The sequence below is a fragment of the Sarcophilus harrisii genome, chromosome 1, assembly GCF_902635505.1.
Source record: "Sarcophilus harrisii chromosome 1, mSarHar1.11, whole genome shotgun sequence".
In the NCBI taxonomy this organism is placed as follows: domain Eukaryota; kingdom Metazoa; phylum Chordata; class Mammalia; order Dasyuromorphia; family Dasyuridae; genus Sarcophilus; species Sarcophilus harrisii.
In genome coordinates, this window is record NC_045426.1 from 709,912,443 (window position 1) to 709,925,682 (window position 13,240).

At 52.3% G+C, this 13,240-nt stretch overlaps 1 protein-coding gene across 3 annotated transcripts in view; it reads left to right on the forward strand.

Annotated features, from left to right (window-relative positions):
- Positions 1-3,400, forward strand: part of LOC100921588 (septin-2) — a 100,207-nt gene extending 96,807 nt beyond the window's left edge. For all 3 annotated transcript variants that reach the window (XM_031948986.1, XM_031948984.1, XM_031948985.1), the window contains one exon: positions 2,099-3,400. The gene's annotated coding sequence lies outside the window, so the exon portion shown is untranslated. The remainder of the gene's footprint in view (positions 1-2,098) is intronic.
- Positions 3,401-13,240: the final 9,840 nt, after the last annotated feature.

Consider the following 13,240-nt stretch of genomic DNA (forward strand, 5'->3'; position numbering starts at 1 on the left):
GGTGATGGAAGTAATTTTTACTAATGAAACTTGTTTTCTCATTCAAACCCGACTTGCAATGGAGATAAATGTGTTTCACTGGCCCAGGAGACCCTCCCCGTGTGACTCCTTTGAAAACCTTTGAGCTACAATCAAGGAAAGACTTGGAAAGTAGTAATAATAGCATCAGTGAGGATGACAAGCACTTTAAAATACCTCATTTGGTCTTCAGCTTCAGAAGGAAGGGCTCTTATTAGTCCCATTTTCCAAGAGAAACAACTGAGGCAGGGAGTGTTAAGTGACTTGCCCAGGATCATGTCTCGGCACTGTAGGACCACTGAGCCTGATAGACTTCATGTGCGATGGGATGTGGGGTTTCACAAAGAGGGGTCGGGACTTTGTGAACTTAGTACCAGTCTTGACAAACAAGGGATTGTGGCAAAAGAACCCAGGCCTGCTCAGGGAGGGTTTTCGGTCTGGAGAGTTTAACGCGGGGAGCTCATCGGGATGTCACTGCCTTTAATTGTTTCCCTTCTCTGGGCTCCTGACCCACCCGTGCCCACCACCCGCCATGGAGCTTCTCCTCGGTCAGGGCCAGTGGAGTGAATGGAGGAGACAAGCCGTGCTGACTTCAGAGATCTGTGATTTCCTTGAGTTCTGCAGTCCCCCCCCTCCCTGCACGAGCTGCCTTTGTCCTGCTCTTAGCCCGGCGGGCCCGGTCCGTGGTCCTCAGCAGGCTCCAGAGCTTGGCTTTTACCAGCATTGATCGGCTGGATCCATGCCGGGGTGGATCACGTGAGGGATGTAGGGAAGCTTGGGAGGAGGGAACCCAGAGAAGGCCCCGGGCCTCAGTGAGGCGCTTGTCCTGCTTTGCCCGACTCGCCCGGGCGGCTTTCTAGGTCAGCGCGTTTCCCATCGGCTGGTCTCGTCTCTGGCTCGTCTGCGGCTCGTTTGCAGCCTCCGGCTTTCACTGAGAAACTAAGTACATTTTGCTTTGTCATTGAGGCATGATGGGAGAATCACCCCCGAGTCAGCTCGTGGTGGGACGTTTTCTGAGTTCTCAGGCCACCTTGTGCTTTTGAAAAGCAGCAAGTCAGGGAGGGTCCTTCCCTTTGGGCGCGCTCTGCTCTGGCTGGTGGCAGGCAGGGGAGAAAGCCCCTGGAGTCGCTTAGAAGGCCCAGCCTGGAGGAAGTTTGGGTCGTTGGTGAGCAGGTACGGGGCGGCCTCCCTCCTCAGTGATCCTGTGCAGGGGCACCTCCCATACGGGGAGCTGGAGTCACTGCTTGGATCCCGGGGTCTCCTGGCCTACGGGGGCAGCTTGGGAGCTGCAGTTGTGGGGAAAACGGCCCAATCGATGGGATTACAACCTGACTGAGCATGTGCAGTTCTGTACATTTTTAGAAAATAGAATCCTAATCCAAATTGTAAAAGGCGACATAAACTCGAAACAATATTTAATTCCATTGTCCACAGAGAGCCGGCCCCCTGCTACAGAAGGGCCATGATGGGTCCTGCGTGTTGGGAGGATCATTAGGAAGTTGTAATAGTGCAGGCGCTATTGAATTGTCCCCCTTTCTCAGAGGAGGGCCTGCTGGGGGGGAGGGGCTCCCCGTGAGGTCAGAAGTGCACTAAGCCATGGAGTCACAGAGTCACGGGGAGGGGCAGTGGTTGGGGGAAGGCGCGCATCTGTGACCGGGGTGGGGTGGGGCAGGGGGCAGCTTGTGAAGGGCCCTGAGTGTGAGGAGAGGGAGCTCTGACCCGTGGGCTCTCGGGAACTTCTGGTGCCCTGGTTGGGCTTCCTAGTAGGGAGTGCAGCACTTCTCTGCCCGGGGGGAATCCCAGTCTCACTCTGAGTAGGACCTTCCAGGCTGAGCCAGGTTCACTCCCAGGCTCCCCGTAAAAGGGTCCTCATCATCCCATGAAATGCTCGGTGCTCCTCCACTGCGGGGCAAGGCTAATGACTCCTGCACGTGGTGGCCCCGGGTCCTCCCTGGGAAGGGCGGCCCCCCCCATGTGCCCCCCCCTCCCCCCCCCCCCCCCCGTGGCTCCTGTCCCGCAGGGACATCCATGGCTTTCCTGAGCAGCCTTTGTCTCCTTTCTCTGTCTTCTCTTCCTGCAGGTCCGGACGCTGCCTTTGGAAATGGCACATGCTCTGGGAGGCGTTAATAGTGCTAGTCACCCAGCAGATGCCACCTCCCGACGGAGCCGCCGGACGAGCCAGGGAGCATGGCCCATCCTGGGGATCCTCTAACCAAAAAGCAAGCTACTAAAGCGCAGCCCGTGCCGCCTCCTTCCTCTGCCCTTTGCTAACCGCTGTCACGCTTTCTCTAACGGAACTCTCGCTCCCTCCTTGTGGAGCTTCTTTTCTCAGAAGCCCTGACTCACTCTGCACCAGCTCCTGGCTTTATGGTAAACTCATAGGAAAACAGGCTCCGTGCCCACGCTGCTCGTTCCCGAGGGAGCCGGGCCCCCTCGGGCCTTCCACGGCGGGTTCCCCGCCCGCTCCATCCCACACTTCCATTCCTGATGTTTTCCCACAAACAAATGGACAGATCCAAAAGCGCGTAGAGATATGTGGATAGAGATCGACAGAAATATCCGCTGTGTCCTTCCGCCCGTCTGGGGCCAGCGTTCCCTCCCTCAGACCTGGGACGCTGGGCCCAGCTGGGAGTGCGAGGCAGGCTGGCTCCCAGCGCTGCCCCTAGTGCCTTGGGTGTAAACCCTCGGGGGTGGGCATGCTGCCCACCTCACCCTGGTGCCTTCTTTCCCTCAGGATGCCTTCTCACTCGGCCAACTCTTTCTAGGAACGGTGCTGCCTGAGCTGCCCTGGGGCCGGCCTCCCCTTGCCCACCTGCAGACGTTTCGGGGATCTTGTCTTAAAAACCTCCCCGGGGACCACACACTAGTCTTGCCACGGGTTTATGAGTTAAGCCGACCTCCCACTCCCTCAGTCACAGGCCCACTGCCCTTCTGCCATTTCCTCTTCCTCCCCCCACTCTCCCTGACCTGGGAAACAGGCAGTGCCCGCACATCCCTGCCGAAGGAACCAGGGCCCCCTCCCACAATGAGCCGGACCAGGCCTTCAACCCTCGGGGAGTCGGGGGAGCGGAGGAACTCCTGCTTCCTGGGAGCATATCCGCCCCGGGTTGTTTGGGGCCTGTTGTTGCAGATGGTCTGAGCCCAGGGCGGGCCGGCTTTGTGCCCTCCTGCTTTCCCGCTCCTTCTTCCGCCTTTCCTTCAGTGCTCTGGCCTAGGACGGTACTTGGACGATTCCCCAGGCAGGGGCCCGCGGTACGTGTCGTGCCATGGGAATGCCGTGGTGCTCTAACCCCGACTTGCGTGTAACCAGGCCCGCCTCCTGCCTCTTGTGACTCTGCGGAATATACTTAACTTCATTAAAAAGTTGCTGGCTCACGGTGCATCTGCTGCTTCTGTCTGTGTCTTCCTTGGCTTCCTTTTCCGTGTGTAGGTCTCCCACTGGTCAGCAGCCCACTCAGACCTCCAGCTCTTTGAGGACCAGGGCTGGCAAGGACTCCGTGCCATTGATGGTAGGGGACGGGGAGAAGGGACTCCATTATCCAAGTTCCCTTTCTCCAGCATTAATGAAGCATCGTCTGTGTCCTGAGCAAGAGAGCGCACAGAGAAAACCGTAGACGCTCCTGCCCCCAGAGAGCTTCCCTTCTACCAGAGAGAGGTACAGGAAAGGCCACTTACCTATAGGAAAGACAAACTATACAGTCACTGGGGGGGAGTAAGTGCCCCAAACTGGGGGCGTCCATCAACAAAGTTTTATTGAGCACCTACTGTGTGCAAGGAGATACAGAGAAAATACGTAACAACCTGTCTCTGAGGAGCTTCTTGGGGGAGCGTCTACAGGTGGGGGCACCTGAGAGAGAGAAGGACGGGCGTTTGATGGGGCGGGGATTTGGGGGGTTAGACTTAAATCTTGTAGAAAGTCACGGAAACCGAGGGGCGGAGAGGAAGGAGGGGGCAGAACATCCAGAGTGGAGATGCGGGGTAGTGGGGGCTACTGGGGCTGAGATCCACACCTGAGATGGCGTGCCAGGGGAAGGGGGCAGCCAGGGGACCAGTCACTGGAGGAGGGAGGTGTGGCAAAGGCCGTGAGTGCCAGCTCTGGAAGGTCGTCAATGCCTGCCAGTAATAGGGGCCACCCGAGGGCGCTGGGTTGGTCTGATGTGGTCAGACTGTTTTAGAAAATCCCTCTGGCAGCTGAAAGGGGCACGGATCACAGTGGGCAGGGCCCGGAAGGCCGGGGACCCATTAGTCAGCAGCTGCAGGACGCGGAGAGAGACATCAAGAGGACAGGGAGGTTCAGAGGGCCTGTTGAGGCCGGAATGTCAAGGATTCTGGAAAGCTCAGAACTGGGGCTCAGGAGAGACACAATGCATGGATGTGGCGTGATCAGGAGCCACTGGCAATGACCCCACAGGAACTGATGAGATCACCAATAAAGGGAAGCCCCAAGAGAGGGTCCAATGTAGCAGAGCTGGGGGGGGGGGACACTGCGGCTACTGGGCCCAATGGGGCTGGTGTGGGCCCATCCAGGCTAGCAGGCCCATCCAGGGCTGGGGGGGGGGGGCAGGGACACCTGGAGCTAGTGGGTCCATCTGGGGCTAGACGGCAGCATGTGCACAAAGAAATGGCTAAAGAGTCTCAAGAAGGGTCCGGACAGATGGGAGGAGAACCAGAAAAGAGCAAGAAAGGAAAGAACCCAGGAGGAAGCTGACCAACGGGGTCAAAGACTGCAGGAAGGTTAGGAGGGAAGATTGAGAAAAGATCATCAGAAATGACAGTTAGTTGTTCTCTAAGTGTAGTTAAGAGGGGAGCAATTCCAGTTAAATGGTTAGATTGCAGAAGACTTAGAGCCGGAAGACAGATAATGAGGGCCCCAGCTGACAACATGACTTTTTCAGAGTTTAGCCACAGAAAGGGAGTTTCTCTCTCTCTCTCTCTCTCTCTCTCTCTCTCTCTCTCTCTCTCTGTCTCTCTCCTCTCCCTCCCTCCTTTCCTTCCTTCCTTCCTTCCTTCCTTCCTTCCTTCCTTCCTTCCTTCCTTCCTTCCTTCCTTCCTTCTCTCCCTTCCTTCTCTCCCTTCCTTCCTTTTCTTTCTTTCTAAAAGCTTTTTATTTTCAAAATGTATACATGAATAATTTGTTACCATTGACCCTTGCACATCCTTGCGTTTCAGATTTTCTCCTCTTCCCCCCATGCCCTCCTCTAGATGACAAGCAATCCAATAGATGTTAAACATGTTAAACTAGATGTGAAATCCAATATATGTACACATATCTATACAGTTATCTTGCTGCACAAGAAAAATCAGATCAAAAAGAAAATGAGAAAGAAAACAAAACACAAGCGAACAACAGAGAAAGTGAGAACGCTCTGTTGTGCTCCACCCTCAGTTCCCACAGTCCTCCTTCTGGGTGCAGAGGGCTCTCCTCCTCACAGAACAAATGAAACTGGCCTGAATCACCCAGCAGTTGCCGAGAGCCCCATCCATCACCAATGACCATCCCATCATCTTGTTGCCGTGTACACGGATCTCCTGGTCCTGCTCGCTTCCCTCAGCCTTGGCTCGCGTCAGTCTCTCCCAGCCTCTAAATGAACGTTTTTGAGAAGGAAGAAGGTGGGACGGACACTTGCAGGTGTCAGGGTGGGATCCAGGAGAAAGGGAGAAGGAAGAGAAAAGGTGGAATGGGGGCGATTTGTGGAGAAACTGGGAGGAAGACGGTGCTCGTGGGGAGGGAAGGGCTGGCCTTGACAGGGCAGGGCCACCTCTTCACCCAAGACAAGAATGAGTAACGTTCCGGGGGGAGAGACGTCAGATGGCGGGAGACTGGGGGTCTTAGCCCACGGCCTAATTTTTCTTTCCTTTGGAGAACTAGGAGATGAGAGCTTTCTTCAGTGGAGAAGCTGCCGGGGGGAGATGTTAGGGGAGGTTGAAGGGGAGAATAGCAGGTTCTGAACAGCAACTGGAACAACTACTTAATTGGGCGGGGAAGAAGGTGACCTTGATTTACCTAATTCCTTCCAGAACCTGGAAGAATGGGAGAAGTTACTGAGGGGGTAGAAGCCTGGCAAGGTGCAACTGGGGGAGGACAAGGGGCAAGAGTGCAATACTGTAAATTAAATGCATTCACCACGGATCAAGATAGGAAAAGGGTTTTGGTTTTTTTGTGTGATTCAATAATTTTTTTATTAAAGCTTTCTATTTTTAAAACAAATGCAAGGATAATTTTTCAACATTGACCCTTGCAAAATCCTGTGTTCCAACCCCACCCCCCTTCCCCCACCAATACATGTTAAACGGGAAAAGGTTTTCAAGAAGACTTGTCCGCTGTTGTGACCTGGGTGCTCTTTTGGGGATGGGCTTGAGGGCCTGGCCCACCTCCACGTGCAGCCTCTTTATCCCATGCCACACAGCTCTCTCGGGCCAAGCAGAGTGTCCACCCGCCGCCCCTCCTAAATTCTTACAATCCACCTCTTGTCATTGAGGGCCCGGCCATTCTGTCACAAGATTTGAAACCTGGGTGGTCCTCGTTTTTCTCCTCTTCCTCACCTCCCGAATTTCACCTGTCTCACCTCCATGTCCTTCTCTCCACTGAGTTCAGGTCCTCTCCCCTGCACATCACAGCAGCCTCCTAATTGACCTCCCGGTCTCTGATCTTTTCCCAGCCCTCGTAGCTGTCACCCTGAAATTCCCAAAGACCAAGTCTGACCATCCGGCTCCCCCAATCTAAACACAGTTCTCTTTTCCTCTGGGAAAACACAAGGCACAAACTTCTGGGCCGGACATTCGGAGCCATCCACGGTCTTTCCCTCCAGACCTTTCACATGAATCCCCTGCCCACACTGTACAAACCGAGCCACTTGCCAACCCCTAGGCTCGTCTCATCTCCCGCCTCCACTCCCGGGAAGCTCTCCTTCCTCATCTCCGCCCTTCTGGATTCCTAGTTACCTCCAGACTTGGCTCGGAGGATTGTGAGCTCACAGGTGCAGGGAGCACCGGATCCAAGCCAGAAAGCTTAAATTATTTGTTCAAAGGAACACAGAAAAAGGTGAGATTTGTACCCAGTTTTCTGACTCCTCCCCCAGCTCCCCCCTCCTGGTCTCCCCAGCTTCTACCTCAGCAATCATCTTCTATCCACTCTGCTTCCACCTTGCTATACCCCCCTCACCGCATTAGATTGGGACTCCTTGAAGGAAGGAGCTCTCTTCGTACCCCCAGTGTTTAGCACCATGCCTGGCATACAGTCAGTGTTTAATAGATGCGACTACATGCTTAACAGATGCTTGAGTTTTTGGTTTATATCACATCAGTTTCCCTCCATCTCCTTTTCCGCCTCTTTGAGAACCATCCCCCAGAACACGGCCACTTCCTAAGTGCTTTCTGGCTGACTCATTTTCCCAAGAACTGATACTGTTTTCTTGGAAAAGCCAATTTTTCTGTGTAAGCCCCATAACGTTTCTGGACGGGAGGGACTCTTCATTGCAAAGGAATGGAAAGTGGGCTGGCCACCTGACTGTGTGGAGGCCGAGGGGGTGGAGGAGCTTTGGGGGCTTGTGGGGATGGGGCCAGAGGTCAAAGGCAAGAGGTCATTGAGGAACACAAAGCCACCTCGATCCCCGAGAGCCCCTGAAGCCCCCGAGGGGCCCTAAGTGGCCGTGACCATAAGGGGTCTGCGCCCAGTGGGTCGGTCTTGTAGACGGAGTTGACCACAGAGCAGTGCGAGATGGAGGAGCTTGTGGTTCAGGCTGCAATGATTCCAAAGGGAGACAGGCTCTGGCTTAACGGAGGTGGCTTTTCCTACGGAAACCGCAGCGAAGGACGCTGGGCCCGAGAAGGGAACGTTTTTGAGAAGGAAGAAGGTGGGACGGACAGGGGTCGGAAAGGCCAGCAGAGGGATCACCCAGGAGTCGGAAACTCCAGTTTCCGAAAAGGCAGAATCAGGCATTGTAGAAGGGAAAAGCAGCGAATAACCAGAGACGCCCAAATGTGGAGCTGACTTCCTTGGAAGTAATGATCTCCCCATGGCCAGGGATGCGCAGGACGAGGCTGCTCGCTGCACGGGTTACAGTTACATGGTCATTGTTCAGATAGCTCTGGGCTGCAGGTGGCACCGGGAAGCAACCATTTCTAAACTTCCTGCCCAACAGCACATTAAAAGCAGGGCTGCCAGGGAGCCAGGTGGCACAGTGGCCAGAGCACCAGCCCTGAAGTCAGGAGGATCTGAGCTCAAATCTGGCCTTAGACACTTAACACTTCCTGGCTGTGGGACCCTGGGCAAGTCACTTAACCCCAACTGCCTCAGGGAAAAAAAAAAGCAGAGTTGCTTCATTTCAGGAATGGAAGGAAAAGAAAAAGCCAGGGTCCCAATGGAGCCACATCATTCCAAGAGCAGCCATCGGGGAAACTGGTGAGAGGTCTAATCCACCAGAGAAAATGGCTCAGTAACAAGGGAGATTATTTAAAGGCTGGGACCCTTAAAGCAAAGGGTTCAAACTCGCCCTGGGCTTGTTTTAGGCAAGATGCACTACAATCAATCAGTAATCACTTACTAAGCGCCTACTGTGTGCCAGGCACTGTGCTAAGCACCAGGGATACAAAAAGAGACAAATCAGTCCCTGGCTTCTAGGAGTTTATCTTAGGAAGACAACATGGATACATATTCGATTCAATTCAATAAACATTTATTAAGTACCTACTATGTGCCAGCCCTAGGAAACAAAAAGAGACAAGACAGTCCCTGTCTTCTAGAAGCTTAGAGTCTAATGGGGGAGAGTGCGTGCAGACAAGCACGTACAGAGCATGTTTTGCATAGGTTAAATAGGAGACAATTGAAAGGAGACTCCCAGGCGTTCCCACTGGCAAATGGTCCTGTTCTGGAGCTGTGTGAGCCCCAGGATATTATTAAGGCTTCTCAGCAATATCAACAACCTATCAGCAGGCGTTTATTGAGTACCTACCATGTGCCAGGTAGTGTACCACACCGCACACAAATGGATTAAATATACACCAGGGCTATTCTCCCAGAAACACAGGCACCTTGTTTGGTGATAAATCACACAGTGTGACAAACTCCAAGGAGTTACCGTCCCAAGGGAACCCAAAGTCCACGGGGGATCCAAAGGATGGTTCGGGATCCAAAGGACCATGGGGGATCCAAAGGACAGCTCAGGATCCAAAGGACTGCAGCAGGCTGCATGTTGAGTTTGAGCAGATGGGGCTTTTGGCCAGTGATGACCTTTGAGCAAGAGGTTGTAGAAAGGACCAAAACGCAGGAAGGATCCATGACTGCCTCACTGGAGCTGGGGAGGGGGAGGAGCCCCTCCCAGCAGCTCACCACACAGCAAAGACTCATGGGAGAAAGTGGAAAGAATTATGGGAAACCCAGTCGTTCCGGGGTCACTCATCTGGTGATGGCCCTCGAGGAGCCTCCAGTCCGGCGGGGAGGGTCCGCACGGCAAGGACTGTCTCCACAAGCTTGAGGAAGGCAAAGGACGCGGAAAGCACGAGGAGGGCCTGGCTCTCAGTGGGAGGGGTGGGAGGGGACCCTGGGAAAAAAGCAATCCCTGAGCTGGTCCTGAAGGAAGAGGGGGATCTCTCAGAAAAGGCCACAGAGGGCACCGGGCCACCCTGCCCCAAACCTTCCCTCTGAGCCCTCCAGGACACTTCCCCTCCTTCCAGGAGCCGTTAAGCTTCCACTTTGTGTTCCTAGTGCAGGCATTTTTCAGGCCTGTCTACTCCTCCTGGCCCCATTTGGGGTTTTCTTGGCAGTGATTTGCCATTTCTTTCTTCAGCTCTTTTGACATATAAGGAAACTGAGGCACACGGGGTGAAGGGCCTGGGCCAGACAGCTTCTGATATCTGGAGACACTGATCATACCCGTGAAATCTTTAACCCAGACCAACCGGCCCCAGTCCCTTCATCTGTTCCTTCTGACACAGATTGGAAGGTTCTGCCTCATTCTAGGACTTCTCCTCAGGAGAACTCAGTGCACTGGGAAGAAAAAAGAAATGAGCCTTTTAGCCAGCAAAGGAGCCTTCCCTAAATGTGGTATCTTCTCTGACAGCCAGCCGGTGCTTTGCATTCAGCAGGTGCCTACTAAATGTTGGTTGGGTTTTAACAACACCACTGGGCCAGACATGGGAGACAAGCCTATCCCAGCAGTTGAGCTCCACAATGATAATCACAGGGTCCTATTTCCAGAGCTGGAAGAGCTCCTATAATCCACCCCTTGTTTTTTTGTTTTTTCCCTAGGCAATTGGGATTAAGTGACTTGCCCAGGGTCACACAGCTAGGAAATGTTAAGTATCTGAGACCAGATTTGAACTCAGGTCCTTCTGACTTCAGGGTGGGTCCTCTATGGGCCACCTAGCTGCCCCCACTCCTTGTTTTTTAACTGAGACCCAGAGAAGGAAAGGGACTTGACCAATGTAACACAGTGGTTAGTGTCCTGATGGGATCACCGGTCAGACTTTGGGGTCTGGTATCTGTATGAGGTGTGATGGGATATTAAGATCAGACCCTGCCCCAAGGACCTGCTCGTCTAGCTGGAGAGGAGATGGATAAATGAGAAGGGGACAGTGCTGGGGTCAGCTGGGAGCACCAGGAAGTTCAGACTCTGCAACCGGGCTGGAGGAGTCTGGGAAGGCTGGGATGGATGGGATTTGGGGGGGGGGTGGCTGAGAAGCAGAGAGCTATCCTACCCAGTGGAGTAATAACAGGAAAGTGGAGGTGAGAATGCAGCCCAAAGGGCTGCTGGGAGCTGGTGTAGAATGGAAGCTCGTTGAGAGCAGCTTTTTGTCCTCTACTAATCACGTGTGTTTCTTTGCATTGGTGGAGGGAATGATGGGTCCTGGAACAGTGAGATTAGTAACAATTATTCCCATGAGTGATGAAGATTTCAGGAGCGGGTGCCCCCGATGAGGGAGCTGCTGTCAGGGCTGTGACGATTGTTGGTGGACCCGGCCTGTGTGGAGCTGACAAGGAGCCGGTGAGCCTGTCCTGTCCTTCCAGTTCATCGAATCACAGGATCTCCCAAGTGCAAGGGAACTCCCTGGCCAGCTGGTCCAACCTGTACCTGAGCAAGAACTCCCAGAACTTGCTATGTTGGGTTAACGTGAGCCTTCCAAGGGTGGGGACCCAGCAGCAGAAGCAGTGCGGCCCAGGGGGCAGAGGGCTGGAGTCAGGAGCACCGAGTTCCAATTGAGCCCTAGCCGTGCACTAACTGGTGACCCTGAGACACTCACTCATGTGTGACCGTTAATTACCCTGGTGACCTCATTTTTTATATCTATAAAGTTGGGATAATAACAGTACTTACCAGCCAGGGTGGTTGTGAGGAGCAAATGAGATAATGTTTATATAATGCTTTTCAAATTTTATAGCTCTGTCTCTGTCTGTCTCTTTGTCTCTGTTTCTCTGTCTCTTCTCTGTCTCTCTATGTCTCTCTGTCTCTGTCTCTCTCTCTCTCCCCCTCCCTTCTCTCTTCTCCCCCCCCCCTTTTTCTCTATATAGGTGCATTGTTGTTATTGCTGTTCAGTCATTCAGTTGTGTCCAACTCTTTATGACCCTGTGGTCCGCAGCCCACCAGCCCCTTCTAGCCTCCCTACCTTCCTCGAATTGTGTTTGTTTCTTCCTTGATCCTCTCTCTCCCCCTCATCTTCCACCATCCCCTTGTCCTTTTCCCTTTAGTCTCTATCATCCGGGCTTTTCCAATAAGTAAGTCCGATAAGTCCCATCTTCTCCCCATGTGGCCAAAGAATTTCCGCTCCAGCACCAGTATTTGACCTGCCAGGGGATAGCCCGGATTCATTAAGTAGTGACTCATAGACATATACAGACACAGGAACTGTTTTTATTCTTCTTCCCTCCACTAATAGAGACTTTAGCATGAATAATTCTTATTCTTGACTTTGCATGTGATTCCACCCAACACGCTGAAGTCCTTCCTCCTTTTCTTTTAAAATCTGGGGCAACAGAAATATTCACTACTACTACTGCTACTACTGCTGCTGCTATTACTACTGCTACTGCTACTAGTAATTTTACTACTTTACTAGTAATGTTACTGTTACTACTACTGCTACTACTGCTGCTGCTACTGCTGCTACTACTGTTACTGTTACTACTATTGCTGCTGCTACTACTACTACTACTACTACTGTTACTGTTACTACTACTGCTACTGCTGCTGTGGCTACTGCTACTACTGTTATTACTACTGCTACTACTGTTACTGTTACTACTACTGCTACTACTGTTACTGTTACTACCACTGCTACTGCTACTACTGTTACTACTAGATGTTTTAAAGTTTGTAGATCACTTTATATTCTTTATCTCATTTGATTCTCACAATTCTGTGAGGCAAGAACCACAGATATTATTCTCATTCCACAGATAGAGAAACTGAGGATCAGGGAGGTATACGTAGCTCATTTCCTCCCGTGGTTCTTGGATAACATTTGCCCAGTGAGCATTTGCAGTTAAACTTATGTTTGCATCCTTGGATCCTTTTCTTTTTACTTTTTCATGATCATGTGGAAAGACAAAGGTCTTTATGGATTCAAGGCCATTTGATCTGTTTTGTGCGACCCAAAAATAACCACCCCCATATCCTTCCTCAGGGGGGAAAGCCAGAAGTGGAAATGTTTGTACCCAACGCAACTAACAACAAGCTAGGGATGCTCTGGGGCACCTTTCCTAACCCCATTTCCTTTCCCTCGTTGGTGGGCTAAGTCCCCAGATACTGACCTTATCCACTCAAGTTCTAGGGTTGACCCCAAGGGACTGGAGGGAAGAGGGTACATTATCTTTCTAATGCAATAGCTCCCAAGCCCCCATCGGTGTGCGGCCCTCATTTTCGGCTGAGACCAGTCAGCCAGATGATTAGCTTTTAGAAGATATTCGTGAAAGTGATACAGCAGAAACGTCGTTTTCTCCTTTTTTACTTCATGGTTTTTCTTTTTCGTTCTGCTTCTTTTTTTTACAACATGAAAACCTGTTTGCCGTGGCTGCACGCGTATACCCTGTGTCAGAATGCTTGGTTTCTTGGGGAGGCGGGAAGGGAGGAGAAAAGTTTGGAACTCAAAACAACGAATGTAATTGGAAAAATACAATTCTGTTTTAAAAGAAAAACTAAAGTAATATGGTAAGAATAGTTGGTACCCAACATTCCCCCCCTCCCAAAAAAAAAGTCTGGGACACAGTCTTCCGTGAACATATAGGAGT